Below are 23313 nucleotides of genomic sequence, written 5' to 3'. Positions count from 1 at the left end.
TTTTCACGACTAATAAATAGATAGAGCTTCAAGTTTATTATCATTTATTAACATATATTTCGATAGTATAAATATAAATTTTAAACTAAAAATATTGTGTAGAACTTGATTTATAGCGTTCTGAACAGCCCCGCCTCGAAAAAATGAACTCGCACTTCAGCTCCACGATTCCGGCCGATTGGCTTATCTGAAACAAAAAAACTGAACGGCGTTCTAATCTGTAAGCCTTAATGCACGGAATGGACTATTATCAAATTAATATACAAAAAAATGGACTTTTGGTAGACATTTGAAATGAAAGTTGCGAATTTTGTATTTTGCTATAAAAAAATCAAAATTTTGCACATTTTGGATTGATAATAATAGTTCATTCTATGCTTTCACATGTGTTGAGTGTGCTCTATAAATTTCAAGTCATTCGGTCAAGCCGTTTTTGAGATACGATGGAGGAAAGTTTGAAAAACACAGTTTTGAGAAAAACGCGTTTAGAGTTTCAAGTTCATCTATGAAAATCTCAACTTACCCTCAATCGGCGATGCCTGGTCCATAGAGTATTCCGTTCTCTTCCTCTCGCATCCCATGGGGCATCCAATAACCGACATTACTTTTACTTTCAAAACCTCCATTAAAGATGATAACTGATAAGTAGCTAGCAATTTCAACAATCTTGGGGCCAGAATGAAGATGCTTAGGAGCAAAAATCCAAATCAATAATTCGCCTTTCGATAAATCTTCGAAAACCGGTTTGGCAGCTACTTGTACTTCTGGACAAAATTGATGTTGAGGGTTTTCATTTGAAGAACATTTGTGATAATACGTTGTCCAAACTTCCTTTTTCATATCTTCAAGCGAATCTGGATAACGTAGAATTTCGTTGTTTCTTAAATAACTTTCTTTTCCTACGATTCCTTTATTTGTTTTATCATTTCTAACACTCCACTTTCTACGTGGCCCGCACATTCTTTTTTTGTTACTACAGTATCTCCATAAGCTCCACTGTCACCATCGCCGATGTATGTGAAATACTTTGCGCCATATTTTTCCATACACCTCAAAAACATTTTCGTAATGGCACTTATTTCCATTTTACCCGAACTTCCGGAAGGTTGGTAAAACGGTTTCCACTAAACTTTCTTTTTTTACTACGACCAAGATGAACATTTCCACTCGTACTTCCTATCCGTCCACTTGTAGCTGTTGCACTCTTCGAAGTTCAACCAAGACTAGAATAACTTCGGTAAAATATTTAATAACTATAGAAATTTCTGTTTAAGCGTGTAGAAACTTGTATATTTGTATAAAACGGGGGCTAGGTATAAAGTCGACGGTACACAATAGACCCGGATCCTAATTGTCAACTCAGCTCTTTCTTTTAGCAGCTGTATCTTTAAAACGACTTGGAATTTTCAAAAATCACTTTACTACCGTATTCTAGACATGTTGAGAAATCCATTTATGAAAAAAAATCGATTTTTAGAACCCATCACATAGGATGACCCCTATAAAGAATATTCACTTCTGATTTTCTTGAATATTTGGCTCCCGCAGGGTATTTTTCATATTTCCAAAGCCTTATTTACCTTCTAGTTTACAGAATGCTTTTTCTACTCCTTTCTTTGTTCTGGTTATTGAAGCGAAATCGTCTACATAAGCAATTAATTGCTGTTTATAAGCCTTGTGGTTTGCATTTTGCTATCTCGTAAATGTTTTTCCAATTCCAATTTAAATGCCATTATCCGTGTTTGATACATTTATTCTAAATTTCTGTAATGCAGTTTCATCAATCGTTAATCTTTGTCATCTTTTTTTACTAGCTTAACCTTTCTTGGTACTCGTTAAGTCTAACAATTTTGGTTGGCCTCATACAGAAGTGTCTCTACAACTTTCACATCTACTTTATTGCCCTGTTTGAATATGGGACATGATATTCCATCTTTCAGGCATTAGTTCTTTCCAAATTTTCTTATATCTTTCTCGTCGTAATTGATAATTTTTGCTGGAATCCCATTCTGTCTTATACATAAGAGTTTTCCAAATATTCTATCCGCTTTAAGATTTATTCATCACATGATTTCTTCACGAAAATCTCTTCCAAATCTTCTTCCAGTTCCGATTCTTCCTCTTGTTCATTCAATTTCCCACCCATGTTATGTGATATTCCTCTAAACATTTGCGCAAAGACAATTTGTGATAATTTTCTTCAGAACGTCTCTTTATAGCGAACATGTACAACGATCTAAAAATCTACATATCTCCTAAACTATAAATTTTATCGAGTTAAACAAAGAATAACTTTTTGTTAAAAAATCGATTAAAAAATCAATTTTTGCTATCTTTAGATTATACAGGTTGTCCCTGTAGAAGTTACGGTTTATTAACCAGTGGGCTTGAGCCGCCTCTGACTTTCAGATAGTAGTGTAGAATTATTAATTTAGTCAGACATACGTAATCGTCCATTAAAAATTCATAATAATCGAATGTATAATTTAGATAATATACTTAAATATAAATTTCGCAACTTTAAATGCCTATAACTCATAAACGAAGAATCGCATGGGAAATATTTTTATGTCACATCATTATGTTCTTGAGATATTTATTTATTTATTTGAATTTAGATGATTTATTTAGACTAACAAGGTAAATACTGATATTTATAGGTAAATTCAATTTCTGATACTTTAACTTAAAACACCCTGTATCTACTATATTTTATATAGATTATTTTATTCGTATCTTTATATTTGAGGCTCAAATTTCTCTATTTACACACATTTATTAATATATATAGTGGTAAATAAAACAATAAAGAAAGATTTGTTTTTTTTTGGGAAATTTTAAAATAAAACACGTGTAGTTATAAATTATTTATTAGCTTATCGTTCCGAAAGCTCGAAAGTTTGCAGACATTTTGGTGATTATATTTATTGTTATGATAACGTTTATGAAAGGAAACTACCAACACGTCAAATCTATAACAAACCAGAAACTCGGTCGCAGCTCTTTGTTTTTGATGTGCTTCTGGATGGTTTATATTTCGTATACAACGTACATGATACAGATCTAGTTGACAATATACATAAATGGAGTTACTGGATTATTTTGTTCATTTAAAATATTTTCTTCATTTACCGTTTATACGACTAACCTAACCTAATTTTTTAATTTCGGGCAGCTTATGAATATTTTAATGACGAAGACGTCTCAAAATTTTATTTACGACAAGTAAATTATAGTAATTAAATTATAGTAATTGTTTGATGAAACGAAATAATTTCTAAAATGTGTGTTTTATTTTGTCTTAAAGATAAAAATAAAAATATTATATAATCCCTCCATCCGAAAATATGGTACACATTAAACAAAAAATTCGAGAATTGCTACTTAAGTTTTGAAATATGGCAACACCGATGTCTATATGTCAAATCTGACATCGTCATCATGAAGTTTGACATTTCTAATGGTGAACTCAGAACGTGTTGTCATACGAGTGACACATTTATTAAATAAATGATAATAATAATAATAATAATGCATTGAAAAATAACGTGATGTCGTCTATAAAACGCTCATCCACCATAATTAAAACTGAACATCCACCATATTTAAAAATTTATTTAGAACTTCATCACAATCAGGGTTCCCAACTTAGGGGTTTTCCCCCGAAATTTAGAGGGGAAACTTGAAATTGGATGTTATTAGGGGTTGAAATTTTCACGATTCACACTGGTGGTATGATTTCAAAAAATCTTGACGTTTTTGATAATTTATGAATAAAGAATTTGAAAGAATGATGTAGCCGAATGAAATTATTCATTAATTAATTGAAATTTATTATTTGTTTAAGGATATTTTATTATTTTTAATGTTATTCATTAACAAACATTTAATTATTTATCTATTTAGAAGAAATCTCTGGTATCTGTGGGCATTATAGGGGTTTTTGTTCGAGGCTTTAGGGAGATAAATTTTTGAAAGTTGGGTACACTGATCACACCCACTCATCTTCTTCAGTGGGTGGAATGTATTGATAATTTGATTATATAAAAATTACACGTGTATAATGAACTAACTGAACGGTGCCCCAAACATACCGATCGAACACGTGCAGAGCACGGATTCTCGCTGTTATGGCGTCTCATCGAGTCTGATATAAGAATCACAGATGCCAGATACAGATATCACAGATGCCAGGTGCTTCTGAGGAAGGCCTAAGAGAATATTTAAGATTCCGAAGATCTGCGAACCGTGGATCTGGCAGACCACACGTGGAAAGAAACTGAGAAGATAGAATCAAGTGGTTATCGTCTATAAAATACTTATTCACCATTATTTAAACTGGATATTCGCTATATTTGAAAAAATATACTCAATTTAAGTGTCCCCAGACATACTGACCGCACCCGTGCAGGGCAATGGCGACTGGTGACTGGGATACGCATCTCAACAAGTACAAACGCCTCCCAGGAAGACCTAGATCAAGATGGCCAAGATCTGCGAAGCGTGGACCTGGCAGACCACACGTGGATAGATATGGATATTCAAAATAGAGTTTGTTCAAATTAAAATAGAAATTTTTTTGTAAAATAGAAAACTACATTAAAAAAAATTATGAAAAACAAATTTATATATATAGAGACATCTCAAAACTTATTATTTATGTTTGTTTCAGGTAAGTTATCAGATATTACGTAAGTAGAAAGTTTCAAATTTTATAATTATCAGCGTTTATTTGGAAAATTTTTAAAATTGTTTTCGAAACAGTTTAAAAAAACTTTAAAATCTGACCTCATAAATTGTAAAGACATTATTTTCATCTGTCAAAACCACAACAATGTATTACAGCAACGATACGCGTTTCAAACAAATAAAATTAGATTTGGATCATTTATCAGAACGAAAATGGGGTAAAACAAAAACGATTCTTTACTGGAAAATACTCCTAGTAGGTTAACTTTGATAATTTAATAACTTGTTCGTTATATTGAAACTGAATTTACTTTTGTATAATTTTTCAGTTACCCTCGTATGTATAAAATTAATTTTTCCCAAGTTTTAATTACATCGTTGCAGATACACATTTTTCGCATCCCTTATATATTCATAAACCGAATTTCATCCATAAAATGTAAATTAATTTCCGACCCAATTTTTGAGGTGTGTATTTTTATACGAAATGAGTTGCTCAATTGAAAAATACTCAATTGTGTACGTTGAATGAGATACAAGACAAATTTGAGCTCCCAATATTAATATTAGGAGGTGCCTATTTGGAAATTTCGATTTCTCAATTAAACAATTTTGTTTTAAGTTTATATTTATATATTTACTCCACAACTAATCTACAAATTGTTGAGAGCTATGTATGAAATTAGATGATCTACAAAAAAGGTCGCTTATGATTTTTTTCTAACTCTACTCGTTTCAAAGTTATTTTAGGTTAAAGTTCAACCCTGAATAAAATATTGAAATCTCGCCATTTTTTTAATTTCAACAGAATGAATCATAAAAGACAAAAAATCGACTTAAATCGCAGTTTCTACCATTAAATTTGTTAGTTCAATTCTTTAGCATCTCAGAAACATTAGTTTTTTTAAAATATTCGATGCTATTATTTAGCGAGCGCCATTTTGGTATTTTCGTGGCTGGTGTAACGGAACCTGCAGTATTTTAAAAGGCATTGTGCTATATCAAGATGAAGTTTTCGCCGAAGAAACTAGTATAAGGAGGACGTGATCCCCCAAAATTTCTCCTATGTATCAATTCGCCGTTAATCCCCCGTTAGATTGAATAAAAACCAACTCGGTTTTTGTTTCTATTGCAACTACCTCCAAAAGCTTCCTCTAGGTCTTCTTTAGACTCTTCCTTTTCTATCGCTACCAAGTAGCTACGCTCTGCTTTCATCTGAAAAGAGAAAGGAGCCCCAATGGTTCAATTAATGTGTCTCTGGCAAATGGTAGACCGGTTCGGTGTACTGGTGGAGTTTGAGTCCAGTAACTGGCGTTTTTGGCTTAAGTTTAGCTGCCTTATACCTTTTGCTAAGCTGCTCACAGCCATTCGTCGCGTTTCTATCAGCTCTTGTTGGATACTAATGAGGGCGATTTGCTAACAATAAATCAGCTCTCGGATCTTTTAGATTGAAGGTACCAGTCTCCTGGCACTGGTCACTTCTCGGTGACTCTGGTCTTGTCGTAAAAGGGTGACTGGTTAAGCAGCTTTATCACTTGTAGTGTCCATTTTCAGGTCGGATTCTTGTTTGTTGTTAACGACAATGTGTATGGGTTGACGTTTCATGGTCAACTGCTAATGGTGGGTCAATTAAATAACCTTTTATAAAGGTCAATTACCCCTAATTCTAAATAAGTATTAAAAGAAGAAAAATACAAATGTTGAGTCGATGTTTTTGCCCACGAGTGTAATAAATGGTATAAGACAGGTTTGATACGATGGTTTATTCCTTCCAATTTTCTTTTTAGATCATAATCATTATTCCGTGGAACTTTTCTATTGTTTACAAATCTTGTTTTTGCTTTTTTTTATGGATTTTTCTATTGCAGATACGCGTTCAGTTTTTTTTTCGTTTTCGGTTGTACCAAATCAATTCTTTCCGATAGACGCGAAATTATATACTTTCACAATCTCATTTTTACGTTTTTTCCTGAATTTTCTTTGAAATGAAAGTCATCGACTGAGAATTAAGAATTTAATCAATGGAAATACGAAACTGCAAAAAAGAGAACAGCGAAATCGTAACAACTGGAAGAGAATCTTTCAGAAAAGGTCGTTATACAGGTAGATAGATTGAAAATTATCGATAGTCATTTCTACCCCTTATTCCCAATTAAACATAAAAATATATGAATAATTTATTTTATTTATTTAATTTATTTATTTATTTAGTTTCTTATTTCTTAGACCCATTCATATGTTGTTGTTGCTAACTAATCTTGATCTAAATTTCAATTCAGAATTTAGCAAAAATAATATAAATTAGTCATCACAAATAAATCAACCTAAAAAAGCACTGCACTCTACGCTCATGATATTGTATTGATTTATATTGTGCAGAATCACGATCCCTGTAAAAGAAAATGAATATTGCTTCGGCTTCTCTCCGCAGGTTGGCGCTACTACTTCTGTTTTAGAAAATATATTGAAATTATAATTACTTCATGCAATAATGATTATGATATTTTTTTATTGTATATAAAATGGAAACTTAATTTATAAAAAGTAATACAATTAATTATTCGTATTTGCAACTTTCCGTTTGGCGTTGTCGTTCGTAGGTGACGTTCGTAACAAATACTACACCCTATTCATAAACTTGTTGCCGTTTATCTATTATTTTTTACGTATATTGTATTTTGTTATCGTCATATTTGTTTGTTTTCTTCCTTCTTTTTTTTAAAGCAATACCTGTCTTGAAAGTAACCATAGAAAAATGAAAAACATAGAAGCATCTCCAAAATGTATCACTTATAAATCTACCCTCTATAATATCTGTATTTGAATTGATGGAAAAGCTGATTGACAAGTGACAGATTGAAGATTAAAACTTGATTTTTTAATTTACAAATGAAAGTGTAAAAATAAAAGAAAATCACTTACACTGCCACACAAAATGTTTAATTGATTGATTTAATTAATGTGCATCACTTATGGATAAATATATCTGCTGTTTTTAAACAATATTAAACGATTACTTTGACAAGTGATAGTTCAGTCGTTGATTTAACTGATGAAAAAACCTTCAACTCAATTTTAATTATCCTCCTTGTTATTTCATTTTATAACTTCAATATTCTAAATATAACTTTTGTCGAAGCGAATTGTACAAGAAGAAATTAAAATATCTGCCTATATATTCTTCTATATTAAATCTAGGTATTTATAATTTAGTTCCCAGGCTACACAAAGGAAGGTTTGTACGAGTATTTGGTTAACAAAGGAACATGTCTGTCTTCAACGCTTTGAAATTACATTTACTTTGAGAAATATAGAGTATTGTTGGAATACCTCACTATCTTAAATTAATAGCAGCAGCATTTGGTTTTGTTTACAATAGAAAATACTCTTCTAGCAATTTCCCATTTCGTTCGACGTTGCAACATCTACACACCTTTGAAGTTTTCATGAAAAACTTCGAGTAAGTCCAATTGTTGTGAAAAGAATATGGGAAAATAATTATTTTTCGAAAGAATTCAAGCTTTAAAATATTTCAGCTCCCAAAGAGTCATTTATTTTGTATTTATTTTATGTTTTCTCTCTATTGTATATTTTAATGAAACTGGTCATTCTAAATTCTTCATTATGTACCTTCTTTTTGTTTTATTTTATATTTAAAGGTATTAGTTTCGTCTAATTAGTGTAAGATAGTCAATACTTTACTTTTAATAAATATATTCTATAACCAAATTACTTTTGAAATAAAAATTGTTACAAACACGTAATTTTTTGTGTAACTATGTGGAAACAACTAAATTTTTGTTTAAATGTATCCCTCCAACACGATTTATTGACAAAATATTACTATGAAATCTATCAAAATTGTTTTATACATTTCCTCAATCTGCATATTACTATAAAAGTATGGCAACGCTGTCGAATGTAACTCAAGATCTCTTCTTAATGTGATAGTAAATTAATAAGGTAATTGCTGACACTAGTTATTTGTATAAATCACAATATTTTTTCCAAAAATGTCTCTTGTCTGTTACTTGAACAAAAAAAGCCAATTTCTTTAGAGATTTTCAATAAATTTCAATTATAACGAAACAGAAGCGTTTATACATTCCAAATTACTGTCAAAGATAGCGTTTAATTTTCGTTTAATAAACGTTACGCTTTCAACGCGGTAGTTATAAATCAATAATTCGATTGCGTTGTGCCGTGAATTTTTATTAATATCATTAATGTTGTGACATGAGAAAAAAATCGTATAACTTCCAATAAATGAAAATATTATAAATTTCAATAAATACATTCAACACAAATAATTATATTCTAATTTTGATGCAAATTTTAATGTAACACGTGGCAGTACTTTGTGTTGCCTGACTAGTAGGTTGAAATATTATGTATTGGCCGCTAACCTTGAAACTAATAAATGTTTTTATTTAAATCAATATAATAATTCTTATATTTAATTTCAGATATACTTTGTATATATATTTACGACAATTTTATAATTGATTCACTACGGTAATTAGTTTTCTCACCTCAATAATGAACATAAGATGTACCAAGTTCTTTTTATTTTCATAACTTTTGTAAACATTTCTAAAAGAGATTTAATTTGTAATATTCCCAAAGCAAATATTTTCTGAAATACGAGTATTTTAGGTGTAAATACCATGTTTTATTTAAAGTTGTGTCACTGTGGGTGACCCACTAATGACATAATTTTAGAGCCCGCACTATCCAAGTGAGGTAAAGAAACAGATCAATGAGCATTGGAGAACTTTGACATTATAAAATTTGTGGAATTGATCGAACCATTGTCTGAAAGTGTATAGAGACATAAACGTTTTTCTGATCCATCCTGTATACAAAACAGTACCAGTACCCACTTATCGCTAATCTACTTTTTTTATAGTTGCTAATTTTACTTGTATTTTAAAGCAAAAAATGCATTGTAATAAAACAAAGTGTTTTCTAATCTACACCACATCATTCACGTTACCATAACAGCTATAAACTGTCACGTAATCGAGTCATATATTCACAAGTAACACGCAAAGAAAATATATTCTTTATTCGCTACCATTGAATATCATATAAGAGGGAAAAAATAATAAATTTTGACATATGCTCAAAGTGTAACAGGTTAGAAATATATATAAAAACGGGAACAATGAGAAGAATTACAAATGATGCCTAATAACATCATAAAAGCGGTAAATCTGACAACATTGTATATGTCGAGTTATAAATATTTGTATGAATCATCAATTTCTATATCTTTGTTATACTAATTTCACTCGAAACATTCATTTGTCTCCAGCAACATTCAAAATAATTTGTTTGTTGTGAATTATTCAAATATTATAATGCTGTCCCTTCCATTTTCATTCATAACTTATACAAATAGACTCTAGTAGGTACCTGTTGCAAAACCTTTGTCCTAAATAAATAGTTGAGGCGGTGGTTAATTTCAGAGTTATATAGCTAACGAACAATAGGATGGAATTGATCACTTTTCTCGATAAACCGACATTTGAGCTAGTATAACTAATTTTCATAATTAGTCCAATCAAATTAGATATGAAAGGCTACAAAATTCTTATAAAGCTACGAATTCGTATGTTTGATAAAATAATTCCTACAAATTTTTGAACCGTTATATATCAAAGAAGATAAATTTTTTTTGGAAAAAAAGTGATGTTTGAGCTCATTTTATGACCAAACTTCTCGTCTAGCGCAAAAACCAATGTTGATATCTAACTTGACAGGACTATACGTTTATTAATTAACTTGTTTCGCTATAACTTGTCAAAACGCCCTCGTATACAGTATACGTATACTTGTCTTTATTATGGAAATTTTATATAATGATTTTGGCACATATGCATAAAATATTGTGAATGTTTTTAACTAATTTTATTTCAAAATAAGTTAACTTTCTAATTGTACTTTAAAAAGCACTTGTACTTATTAAATCTCCAATATTCTACGTGAAGAGAATATAAAAAAGATAAAATACGAACACATAATTGCATTAAGTACAGTACAATGCTGTACAGAAATGCAACTCTATTTCTTGTTTGCCTTGAAACAAATCACTTTCAGTGTGAATTAATACCAGGTAGATACTAAGTCAACCAAAATAAGAAAGTCTCTCATGCCGTTGCACCAATAAAAGATCCAATTTGACGTAATCTCATAATCTCTACATCCCGAAGGATACAAAATGTGAGGATTTACAAAAACCAGGTTAGAATATGCAACGCTGCATTCAATATAGAAAGGTTTAAGGCGTATTACGTTTACATGGTAGCATCCTACAAAATGTTGTCAAGGTGAAAGTTTTAAAACAAATATAACAATAGAGATGAATGATTTTTTAAATAACAGAACCAAATCACAGTATAAGTATTTCATATATTGAATAATTATATAAAAATAACTTTGTAGAACTGTTCAAAGGTGGATTAAATTAGTAATAACTATTAATAAACGTAATATACAAACAAATACGCATTGTTGTCATATACTATAGAACGTGAGAACAAAAAAACTTAAGATATAAGGAGAGATAATAATTGTGATGGGTGATAATTTCAATAAATTCACAGTGTAACACAATAAATATACGTGAATATAGTGTGAAACAAATATTCAGATTTATTCATATTTGGTAGAGGTGGGCAGATTTCTTGCTGTTTATGTTGATATAACAATATTTATATTCTAGTCTGGCTTAATACTATAAAGGTCGAGACCGAAAACCACAGAGACATAAAAGTAGTGATGGGTAATTATTTAAATACAGTTGTAAATCACGGTATCGAACAAAAAATATAATACACGAACGTAATGAGACATAAATATTCAGATCATAGAAATATAATAGAAGTGATGGGTCATTATTTTAATAACTCTACTAAATTCCAGTGTTGCCGAAATGCCCATAAAAGACTATACACTTGTGATATAGATTTGATGCATACGGATTTGATAGTTGTAGCGCCATCTAATTATCAACCTACGACCTGTTTAGTCCACCTAATAGTGATGGGTGATGATCTTAATAGCGGCTATAAATCACTGTATAGACATATAACAAGCTTTGTTGGAATTTTTTTTAAATATAGGTAGTTTTTGCATATCGGGGATTAATTTGATTGTCCTATTACGAAATTCTTTTAATATTGGAACATTCTTTTTACAAGTTGAAGACATTTTGTTACTTTATTCAGAATATCACTACCTTCAATTTTCGATTACTTTTATCAGCAAAATATTAAAAGTTTAAATTTGATAAGTATTTAAATTTAATTCAATTTATGTCATATTTTAATAAAAAACTTCAGTTACGATCAAAATAAGAAAACTTTTTTAATTAATTTCACCGAAATTTTCTTTCCCCGTTTCAACCGGCGACTTCCGCCACTGAGAACTCAAAGCATTGGATTCATAGGAGCCCGGACCAGCAGGTCGATGTTGTCATGGCAACATAGTACCTACTACGATTCTGTCTATATTGTTTTAATGCTTCATTTTACACGTCCACGTTTCATCACTGACACTCCATAGAATTATTAGGGGAGAGGATTTTTTTTAAAACGAGACTGTCAGAGCACAAATAACAGGTTAATTGTGTCTTTGTACTTGGGAGATCGTTTCGTTCAAGGACACTTGTTTGCTCTCCAAGCTTTCGACTTCGGCATTCATACGGGAGAAATGGCTTCTTTTGTTTACTTCGAAAATGATCCGGCGATACTGTTGATTCTAAAAATAGCTCGAGAATTTTGAGGTTAGTTTTATAAATGTAGACGCGAGAAATTTGAAAGGAAACTTTTTATTGAAATATTTTTATATACCATGTGATTTGTAAATACATAATACATAAAGTTATTTGGATTAAAATATGCAATCTGCATAAATATTATTATACAAGGTGTGGCTATTAAATAACGAGATTAGTGCTATGAAATATTATATTTTGATATAATGTATTTCACTCACTCACTCAATAATGAGTGTTAACGGATGCACAGATGGCGCTGCTATTGTCAAATCTATATGACAGCTTTCAAAAGTATGTATGAAATTTAATGGCATTTCGATTAGAGAAATTGATCTATTTCTCGAAAATTTAATTGATCTTTGAACTTTTTTTTAAATAAATTCCCGAAAAATTAAATATCTGGATATTTTCCAAGAAATTGAGAAATAATTTGGCCACTTACCTTAAATGTAGCGTTTTTTCTTTTGAAAACTAAATGGATTTTTGTGCTTTTTGATATGTGTGAATTATTTTTAGTATCAATTTTGTTATAAAATTGAAAACAGATTTTTCAGATTAACGTTATGATATTTATAATAGGTTCTAATTCGATAAATAACGTTTTTGCAACGCAAATAATAAATTAATACGATAAATCAACAACGTTGATTGAATTTTCAAAATAATGTGAATAGTATTTAATTTTATCATAGTTATATATCCGTTTTACAATTTGTGCATTCAGAAATTTTAAAAATTTATTATATGAATCATTAACAATCATTTGCATTGTCCACTTTTTAAAACGATAAAATATTAATTTTAGAAAGTCGGGAAATTGGTCATTTTTTTAGAAAGATCTGAAACTTTCAGAAAATTGCTTAGTTTTTAAAAAAATTTCGAAAATTTTTCAAGTTTTCTCAAATAGATCTATAAAAATTTCGGGTAACTGATCATTTTTTTCTCAAAAACATTACAAACCATACCGTATTTTCGGAAAATTACCCAAATTTCGAATATATATTGGGTATCAGTTTTCTAAACAAGATGCAGACGTTAAAAACATTCTGGAAATTAGGCGAATTTTTGAAAATGTCTAGAATGCTACCAAACTTTCGGGATATTGATCAAATTCTAATTTCTCTTGGATAAGTACTCATTTTTTCAATCAACTCAATTATTAGTTATGAGATTTTCCGTTATATTGTCCATTTTGAAGATTCAGAGCTTTATAAGATATTCGGAAAATTGGTAATTTTTTCAGATCCAAAGCTTTACCAAATTTCGGAAAACTGATCAAATTTCTAAATAAATCTAGAAAGTCGTCTTATTTTCGAGAAATTGCTTATTTTTTCAATCAATTCCCCGGTTTCTAAAAAAGCCTTTTCGGGAACTGGTAATTGTTTTAACCATGATTAAATTTCGAAATTTGAAATTAAACCAGTTTCAAGAAATTGCTCAAGCTGGAATACGTTTTAGAACGTTATGAAATTCTAGGTAAATTATCCAGTTTCCTTAAGAAGATCTAGAGAGACAGAAAAATTATTATTTTCTCAAAAATATCAAAAACCAAATTAACAGGAAATTGTTTATTTTGAACGAGTTTTATAAATATAAATAATAAATGATACTAGTTTCAGAAAACTTCAGAAAAAGTTTTAATAAGCTTTAGAACGTTAGAAAGTTTACGGGAAATTGCCCAATTGTAAATAAGTTATAGATAGAAGATACCAGATTTTCGATAAATTTCCTCAAGTTTTTCGAACTTTCGGGAAATTGCTCATTTTTTCCAAAATCTCATCAAACTAACGTAAGATTATTAAAATTAAAAAAAAGTTAAGAAGTTTCCAGTATCCTTAAAAAGATCCAGAACTTTCGGAAAAATAAAACCTAACCAAACATTCGGAAAATTCTTCTCTCAACACACCCTGAATAAAACCGCAATGCACAATCTACAAACGTCATGTAAATGAGATATAACCTCACTCATTTGACAACTGATATTGACGGTCAGTGATACCACATATCAAAAACAATAAAACTGATAGATACCAACATCTTAATTGAGTAAAATAAACCAATGGAAAACGATTTGTATGCTTAAAAATAATTTACTAACGTCAAAAATTCAATCATCTACTTTTCATTACCTAACGCCTGTTTTTATAACTAATTAGTCGTTTTTGGACACAGAAAATGTGCTAAAACTAATCCAGGAAGAAATTCCATAAAAATCCTACTAAAACCTAACCTCTTATTCCATTGCAGCTAATTTCGAATATATATATATATATATATATATATCACTCTTTTCTAAATCCTGTATTTTATCCCCAGGATTACCTAACATCTGTTTTAATGTATAAATCTCAAGAATAGATTTTTTATGGTTGGTAATAAGTATGTTTTTAGAGGTAGAAAACGTTGCTAAAAACTAGCTGGTAACGAAAGGTTATGTAACGAGATTTTTCTAGGTTATGATTTGTTCTGTCATTTCCTCACTTTGAATAAAAGAGAGGGGATGATGAGCTACGAGGTAATGATTTTCAAGATGGAAAATTAAGAAATTTGTTTTTGATAAAACGTTCGATTCAAGTTAAGGGGTTAACATATTAACTGGTCACAACAATATTCTGAACGTTTTGTCTGTTTACGTGCTTTCAGGATTTGATGAAAGATTTACCCGGTGTTCTAACCTCAAAATAACCTACAAATTTTAGCAATTTCATTAATTACTTCATTTTGTGTGAAGAAGAGATTGGAAAAATGCTGTGCGAGAAGGAAATTCCATGAAAAACACTAGAAAAAAGAATAAAACAAAACATAGGGAGACCTATGGAACTATCATCAATCCCTTGGTGCAGACAACGAAAAAAGACTGCGCAAGCATATAAAAGACATGCAGACACGAGGTTTCACTTTGACTATCAATGATTTAAGTATTGTTGCATTTAAGTATGCTGAGCAATTAGGAATTAAACCCAGATTTACTATGACACAGAAAAGGCGGGCTATGATCGGTTGCAAATATTTTTGAAAAGAAATTTTGATATTTCATCAAGGAAATCAGAAGGAGTGTCATATGCTAGATTTCAATGGGTAAATAAAGCAGAAATAAGCTCTTATTTTGAAATGTTTTGAAGGATTGGTTGTTGCAATATTGAAAATAATTGCACCAAGTTTGAGGACATGTATTTAACCTTGTTTTTTGATGAAAGTTATCAATGAAGTACAATTTTCTTTATAAATTCAATGCTTTATTCAATAAATTTCATTCCAAGTAAAGTTACTTTGACCATCTCCCCAGGTCAGTCAACTTACCATCTTTTTGAGATAGTTTCATATGATTTAGTATCTATCCTAACCTGTCAAAATAAATACAAAACGAATTTGGGGTCAGTACTCTTTTGTGGTGGGAATAAAAGTGGAATAAAAACTTAATTTATTCACATGTAACGAAACTGATTTATTTGAAACTCAAATAATCCATCACGTAATAAAGAAACGGGAGGAATTCGTTACAACAAACACTTCTTTATTACTTTTCGGTGTTAACTCGTGCGAAAGAAGCAATTCATAACTTTCCCAGATTGAATATAATACCAAAGTGGTTTGTTTGAAAAAGGTAGATTGAATGTTATATAACGCGCAAGTTTTCATTAAAACTTTTCTAAAGAAAAAAAAAAAAGAAAACTGTTCTCTCGCCTGCCTTAAACTAAAAATACAATATCAAAATGTCTTGTTGACGAGAACTTTCCGTTTCCTTCTGTTTTTGGCTTCTCTCTTTTACATGGGATTTTCTGAGAGCTGATTGCTATAACTTGATCCAGTCTTATTAACAATTTGATGAGGTATACCTTCCTGTAATAGCCACCTCCATTTCCTAAAGGGTTTTCAAGGGCTGATGTCTATTTCTGATACTTTTCCAACGCTCACCCCATAGATATTCCCCCTATTACATCCCCCATACTATTTCGATTCACTTTTATTAACAATTTAATGAGGTACAACTCCCTACTCTTCCTTAATAGCCACCCTAATATCCAGAAAGTTTCTTTAGATCCAATTTTCACCTTTGATGTTTCTCTTAATCTCACTTTACATATACCACCCCTATTGCATCCCCCATACTGTTTAAATTCGGTTTGTATAAAGTTTTTGATGAGATATACCTTCCTGTAATAGCCACCTCCATTTCCTGAAGGGTTTTCAAGGGCTGATGTCTATTTCTGATACTTTTCCAACGCTCACCCCATAGATATTCCCCCTATTACATCCCCCATACTATTTCGATTCACTTTTATTAACAATTTAATGAGGTACAACTCCCTACTCTTCCTTAATAGCCACCCTAATATCCAGAAAGTTTCTTTAGATCCAATTTTCACCTTTGATGTTTCTCTTAATCTCACTTTACATATACCACCCCTATTGCATCCCCCATTCTGTTTAAATTCGGTTTGTATAAAGTTTTTGATGAGATATACCTTCCTGTAATAGCCACCTCCATTTCCTGAAGGGTTTTCAAGGGCTGATGTCTATTTCTGATACTTTTCCAACGCTCACCCCATAGATATTCCCCCTATTACATCCCCCATACTATTTCGATTCACTTTTATTAACAATTTAATGAGGTACAACTCCCTACTCTTCCTTAATAGCCACCCTAATATCCAGAAAGTTTCTTTAGATCCAATTTTCACCTTTGATGTTTCTCTTAATCTCACTTTACATATACCACCCCTATTGCATCCCCCATACTGTTTAAATTCGGTTTGTATAAAGTTTTTGATGAGATATACCTTCCTGTAATAGCCACCTCCATTTCCTGAAGGGTTTTCAAGGGCTGATGTCTATTTCTGATACTTTTCCAACGCTCACCCCATAGATATTCCCCCTATTACATCCCCCATACTATTTCGATTCACTTTTATTAACAATTTAATGAGGTACAACTCCCTACTCTTCCTTAATAGCCACCCTAATATCCAGAAAGTTTCTTTAGATCCAATTTTCACCTTTGATGTTTCTCTTAATCTCACTTTACATATACCACCCCTATTGCATCCCCCATACTGTTTAAATTCGGTTTGTATAAAGTTTTTGATGAGATATACCTTCCTGTAATAGCCACCTCCATTTCCTGAAGGGTTTTCAAGGGCTGATGTCTATTTCTGATACTTTTCCAACGCTCACCCCATAGATATTCCCCCTATTACATCCCCCATACTATTTCGATTCACTTTTATTAACAATTTAATGAGGTACAACTCCCTACTCTTCTTTAATAGCCACCCTAATATCCTGAAAGTTTCTTTAGATCCAATTTTCACCTTTGATGTTTCTCTTAATCTCACTTTACATATACCACCCCTATTGCATCCCCCATACTGTTTAAATTCGGTTTGATTAAGATTTTGATGAGATATACCTTCCTGTAATAGCCACCTCCTTTTCCTGAAGGGTTTTCAAGGGCTGATGTCTATTTCTGATACTTTTCCAACGCTCACCCCATAGATATTCCCCCTATTACATCCCCCATACTATTTCGATTCACTTTTATTAACAATTTAATGAGGTACAACTCCCTACTCTTCTTTAATAGCCACCCTAATATCCTGAAAGTTTCTTTAGATCCAATTTTCACCTTTGATGTTTCTCTTAATCTCACTTTACATATACCACCCCTATTGCATCCCCCATACTGTTTAAATTCGGTTTGATTAAGATTTTGATGAGATATACCTTCCTGTAATAGCCACCTCCATTTCCTGAAGGGTTTTCAAGGGCTGATGTCTATTTCTGATACTTTTCCAACGCTCACCCCATAGATATTCCCCCTATTACATCCCCCATACTATTTCGATTCACTTTTATTAACAATTTAATGAGGTACAACTCCCTACTCTTCTTTAATAGCCACCCTAATATCCTGAAAGTTTCTTTAGATCCAATTTTCACCTTTGATGTTTCTCTTAATCTCACTTTACATATACCACCCCTATTGCATCCCCCATACTGTTTAAATTCGGTTTGTATAAAGTTTTTGATGAGATATACCTTCCTGTAATAGCCACCTGCATTTCCTAAAGGGTTTTCAAGGGCTGATGTCTATTTCTGATACTTTTCCAACGCTCACCCCATAGATATTCCCCCTATTACATCCCCCATACTATTTCGATTCACTTTTATTAACAATTTAATGAGGTACAACTCCCTACTCTTCTTTAATAGCCACCCTAATATCCAGAAAGTTTCTTTAGATCCAATTTTCACCTTTGATCTTTCTCTAAATCTCACTTTACATATACCACCCCTATTGCATCCCCCATACTGTTTAAATTTGGTGTAATTAAGATTTGATCTTCTTCAATATCCACCCTCATTTCTTGATCTTTTTTTGGAGCTCACCCCACAGATATTTAATGGAATTAACTTTTCTGTCTTTTCAGTGTTTCCTTAGCGTGTTAAAAAGTTGTTTCAGCGGATTGTGAAAAACTTTCTGGAGGTACCCGATGTTCTAGAAAAAATCTAAATACGAACTAGAAAGTAGTTTTTCTTTTTGAAGAAATCTAATCCAAATAATGTAAGAACCTTGACAATTCGTTCGTTATGTCTTGGTTCAACAAAGAAACCTGTCATCTCCAGCGAGCTATTTTTTCATGTTTGAAAACAGAAACTTCACTGGTGGATTCTCTTGATGTATCAATACCTTCTTCTTCGCTAATTGCGGTGGTTTTTGCTCGATTTCTTTGCTCAAACGTTGCAATAAGATCGGATAATACTCGCCGTTGACAGTCAATAAAAATTATCCTAGGATCTTCCCAAAAAACCGACGCGTTGACCTGAAAAAGGAACGGTCTTCGTAACTCAAATGAATATCTGCGTTAAATCGAAATACATTGTTTTTTAACTATAATATTTTAGTAAATTATAGTTACTAAATTCCATTTTTTGATTTATTATAACCAATAAATTATTATTTAACAATCAATCTCTAAAATCTGCATTCAAACACGGTGCCAAAGTTTGCAGATCAATACCGAAGAGTAAAAATTTGGTGTAGTACTGTTTCTGCACGTGTTGTCAAGCAATTTGAAACTGAGGCGAAGTTCTAATCAAACTAAAAGTTAGCAAGAATGTGGACGAGCGTTGCCTTGTAAGTGATATTAATTTCCCTTAAGGTAAAGTGATTTTATAGCCTAGACTTGCATTCAAATTTCGATACGAATATTGAATTCAAACCAAAAAAATAACATTAACATAAAGATACTTAGAAATATTTATTTTTCTCCATGAAAATAGTGAGTTTAAGCATGGAATACATGGTCCCAGAAATACCTTGCCAGACCTAGAGATGGCGGTAGTTGCTTTAAAAATACCGCTGAATTTAAAAGTACACAATCTATACAACATTTGTTTAAAGTTGTAAGACGCCATTTTGTTTAGTAATTGTTTGACAACCATCAATATTGAACGTTTCCTTATAGTATAAATACACAATAATTCCAAAAATAAGTAGTCAAATTGTTATAATAGTTTCAGTATATTATTGAACGTTTTCATTACAAGATAATCCGCGCTAAATACCGAACTCGTGCCATTTCTGTTTACAAACTATGCTTGTTAATATAGTAGCTTAAATTAAAATCTACTCGAATCAAAGGGACATGAAATTAAATTTTCGTAACAGTTCACTAGATATGAAATAACTCGTACGATGTATTTATGTAATTTGGAATAAATCCAGTTTTTCAATAATTGACAGTTTGACAGCTGACAAGGTAATTGGTGTGAAAAAAAAGCGTTATTGCTCTGCTTAAAAATATTTAATTACTTCTAGCCTATTATCTTATATTTTTATATTATATTCTTTGTAATTAAGTATTAAATTTGAAATATTTATTGATTAATATTATTGTTGAAAATATCTCTACGTTTTCTAATTTTCTATGGCGAACCACAGTTATTTATTTCGAGATAAAAAGAAGAAACGGTACGTACATAAAGAAGAATATACAGGGTGTCTCGCTGAAGAACTAACAAAGATCATATTGGTGAAATGTAGACAATTGTTGATATATATTCAATTGTATTTGTATAAGAAGTTTACTTAAAGGTTATTTAATGTCTAATATAAAAATTATATGGTTAAAAAATTATCGTAATTCGAAGCATCAGTTCTTCCATCTGCTATTCCGAAGCCATTCCCATGATCCCTTCTACGATTCCGCGATTCCGCTGCCGAAGCCGATCCACAAGTGGTAGTAGGCCATGCCTGACAGTTGCGCTTCGCCCCGCAGTTGCTCGTGGACGTCGCGTTTCACTTGTTTTCCCACTTTCGATTTTGTGTAAGTGCGGACACTTTTTTCCTCGTTTTTCAATTGATTTTTTTTTGTATAAAATTTACGGTAAACTGTCGGTTGTGATTTTCGGTTGTGAATCTGTGAGGGTGTCAATCATTCAACCTATTTATCGATCCACAAAGAAACGTATGAAATTTTGTTTAAAATATTTGATGATATTCGACAAGCAAATATGCTGCAACCGAAATTTTTATGCGCTGCCAAATCAGCCTCATAGAAATATTTCGAAATCTTTTAATTGTAGCGAATCAAAATATTGAAATATTTTTATTGAAAACATTAAATTAATTTCATTGCCAGGAATCTTATCAAAAATTTTTCGTTAAACCACAAATTTCATTTTACGGGTTAAGCTAGAATTTATGTAGTGCTAAATCTGGTAAATAGAGCGGATGTAAACATTAATAGGCTAAATCTAAAGTGATTAACAGCATGTTTTAGCCTCATGTCCGCTTAAACCGTTCTCAAAGTTACTACATTTTCACGATAGACGTTTTGGTAGCATTTGGGACGACCAAAAACTGCAACAACTAGCGATACAGTTTAAAACGTTCAAATGGTACTGGTTAACCATTGGATTGAGGTTTAGAAGAGGCTATCGCATGTGAAAAAAATATTTCCCAAGCCTTGACGCGGTTTATGGAAAATAATTTTTTACAGTACAATCCCGAAATGAATAAATTATCAATACAATGGATTGCAAAGTGCGAACCTGATCCGAAAAAGCCAAAGACGATTTCATCGGCCAAATTATTTATTTATCTTCTAATATGAGTTATATACAACAAACTAAGAGTCATGATAAGTCAGGGCCTGGATCGTTTTGCATTTTTAAAAATTCGTCCTGCACTTGAACTACTTTTCTAGAGGAGAAAGTTACAAAATTATATACAATTTTATGCAAACTATAGAGTGGGCAAGAACTTTTTCATCATTAACACAATTTACTTCTCTCGGGCGGCCGTTGAAGCCGTTGAGCACATAGACCTTCAGATAGACCCTCCGTGAACCACTTGACGTTACCAAAATCCGATGTCCTTTAAGTCGAACCCTTTGATGTCGTTAAGCAGGTTGTGGGGTTTGTGCAGGTGCAGGACACTCCCAGATAACGTGATCTGCAGTTTCGTCATCCTCCATGCACCAGTGGCACTCCGGATCATCCGTAATGCTCATGGTGACACAACTCATTTTATAATTGTAGCTTTTACAGCGCCTCAATGATCTAGGATGACTGTTTCTTTGATTATTGACATTGAAATGGATATTTTGTCCACATCAATCGGATTCACGCCTAGACCAATAATAAATTTTCTTCGTTTTGGTATTTCTGATAGGATTCGTGAAGAAAATGACTGAAATCTTGTGATTGCAAGAGTAGTTTCATTATTTTAAGCACAGCTGCTCTTTCAGCTTTTTCGACCATTTAATTTCCCTTAAAACGTTCTTGAATTGAACTGTGCCCGTCCCTGTATTAAGATATTGAATTCTTAATACAGTACAGGCTTGATTAATTAAGTCATTAGCATGTTAATAACGTCTTCTATACTAATTACAAAATTTCATCGTTAATCTTTCGGTTAAATTTACTCGCCAAAATATTTCCATCCAGAAGTTTTGGTAGGATTATGTAAAAGATTATTTAGAAATATGAACGTCTTCTAAACTTATTCATTACTATCACTTCAGAACAACCATATCAAAACTTTAGCATTAAATAAGGTCCCATAATCACGTTTTATTGTGATAAAGTTCGAAAATTTGAAGGATTCTAGCCATCATTTTGAAATAATCTACAATTTTATGGAGTCTTCCAGAATTCTGTGCCATATCAAAGTTCCATTTTTATAAATGTCACACCTTATATTTTATTGTATATTTGAAATCAGTCCATTACAATGATATACCTCCACAGGGTATTTAATAATTTATAACCAATTTTTCATAAAAATCAAAACAAGTTCAATACCCTGTACAATGTAAGAGAAATTATTTATTTCGTTAATATTCATGGAATCTAATATAGGATGAATCATTCCATTGAAATCGTTTGACTTTATTGGCTACTTTGAGCAAGCCATTGACGTGGATGACGTGGAAATTTTTCCAATACAAGAGGTAATTGATTTACTAGAAAATCTAAAAGTATACAACTCAGCAATTAATATCAAATAGAACATAGTTTCTGAGAGAGAGATGGTCATCACTGGGCCAAATCTGGTCTAAAAGGGGAGTGTGGTACCAGTACTTTTGAGTCCTTCAACGTCTCACAGTAGCGATTCGCAGTAATTATTCCAGAAGGCTTACACAACAACAACCCTTTCCTGTCCCAATAGGTACTAGCCAACACTTTGCCTGCACACAGAATTTACTTAAATTTCTTCGGCTTCGGCATTTCCACTGACAGAATCATTTTTTTGATTCCGGTGGCTGATAATACACCCAGTTAAGCTGAAATTTCTCGACCCGTTCAGTGAGTTCAGTACTAGTCCCCAATGA

The 23313-nt window shown here is 31.6% G+C and overlaps 1 protein-coding gene across 7 annotated transcripts in view; it reads left to right on the top strand.

The window, feature by feature from the left end:
* LOC130446291 (synaptotagmin-7) overlaps positions 1 to 23313 on the top strand; it is a 263793-nt gene that overhangs the window by 189270 nt on the left and 51210 nt on the right. The window contains exon 1 of one of the 7 annotated variants that reach the window (XM_056782860.1): positions 20775 to 20943. The exons of the other annotated variants lie outside the window; for them this stretch is intronic. The gene's annotated coding sequence lies outside the window, so the exon portion shown is untranslated. Of the gene's footprint in view, positions 1 to 20774; positions 20944 to 23313 lie in introns of those variants that run through there. 7 annotated transcript variants of the gene reach the window in all.

Source organism: Diorhabda sublineata, chromosome 1 (assembly GCF_026230105.1).
Source record: "Diorhabda sublineata isolate icDioSubl1.1 chromosome 1, icDioSubl1.1, whole genome shotgun sequence".
NCBI lineage: Eukaryota > Metazoa > Arthropoda > Insecta > Coleoptera > Chrysomelidae > Diorhabda > Diorhabda sublineata.
This window is presented reverse-complemented; position numbering and strand designations above follow the sequence as displayed.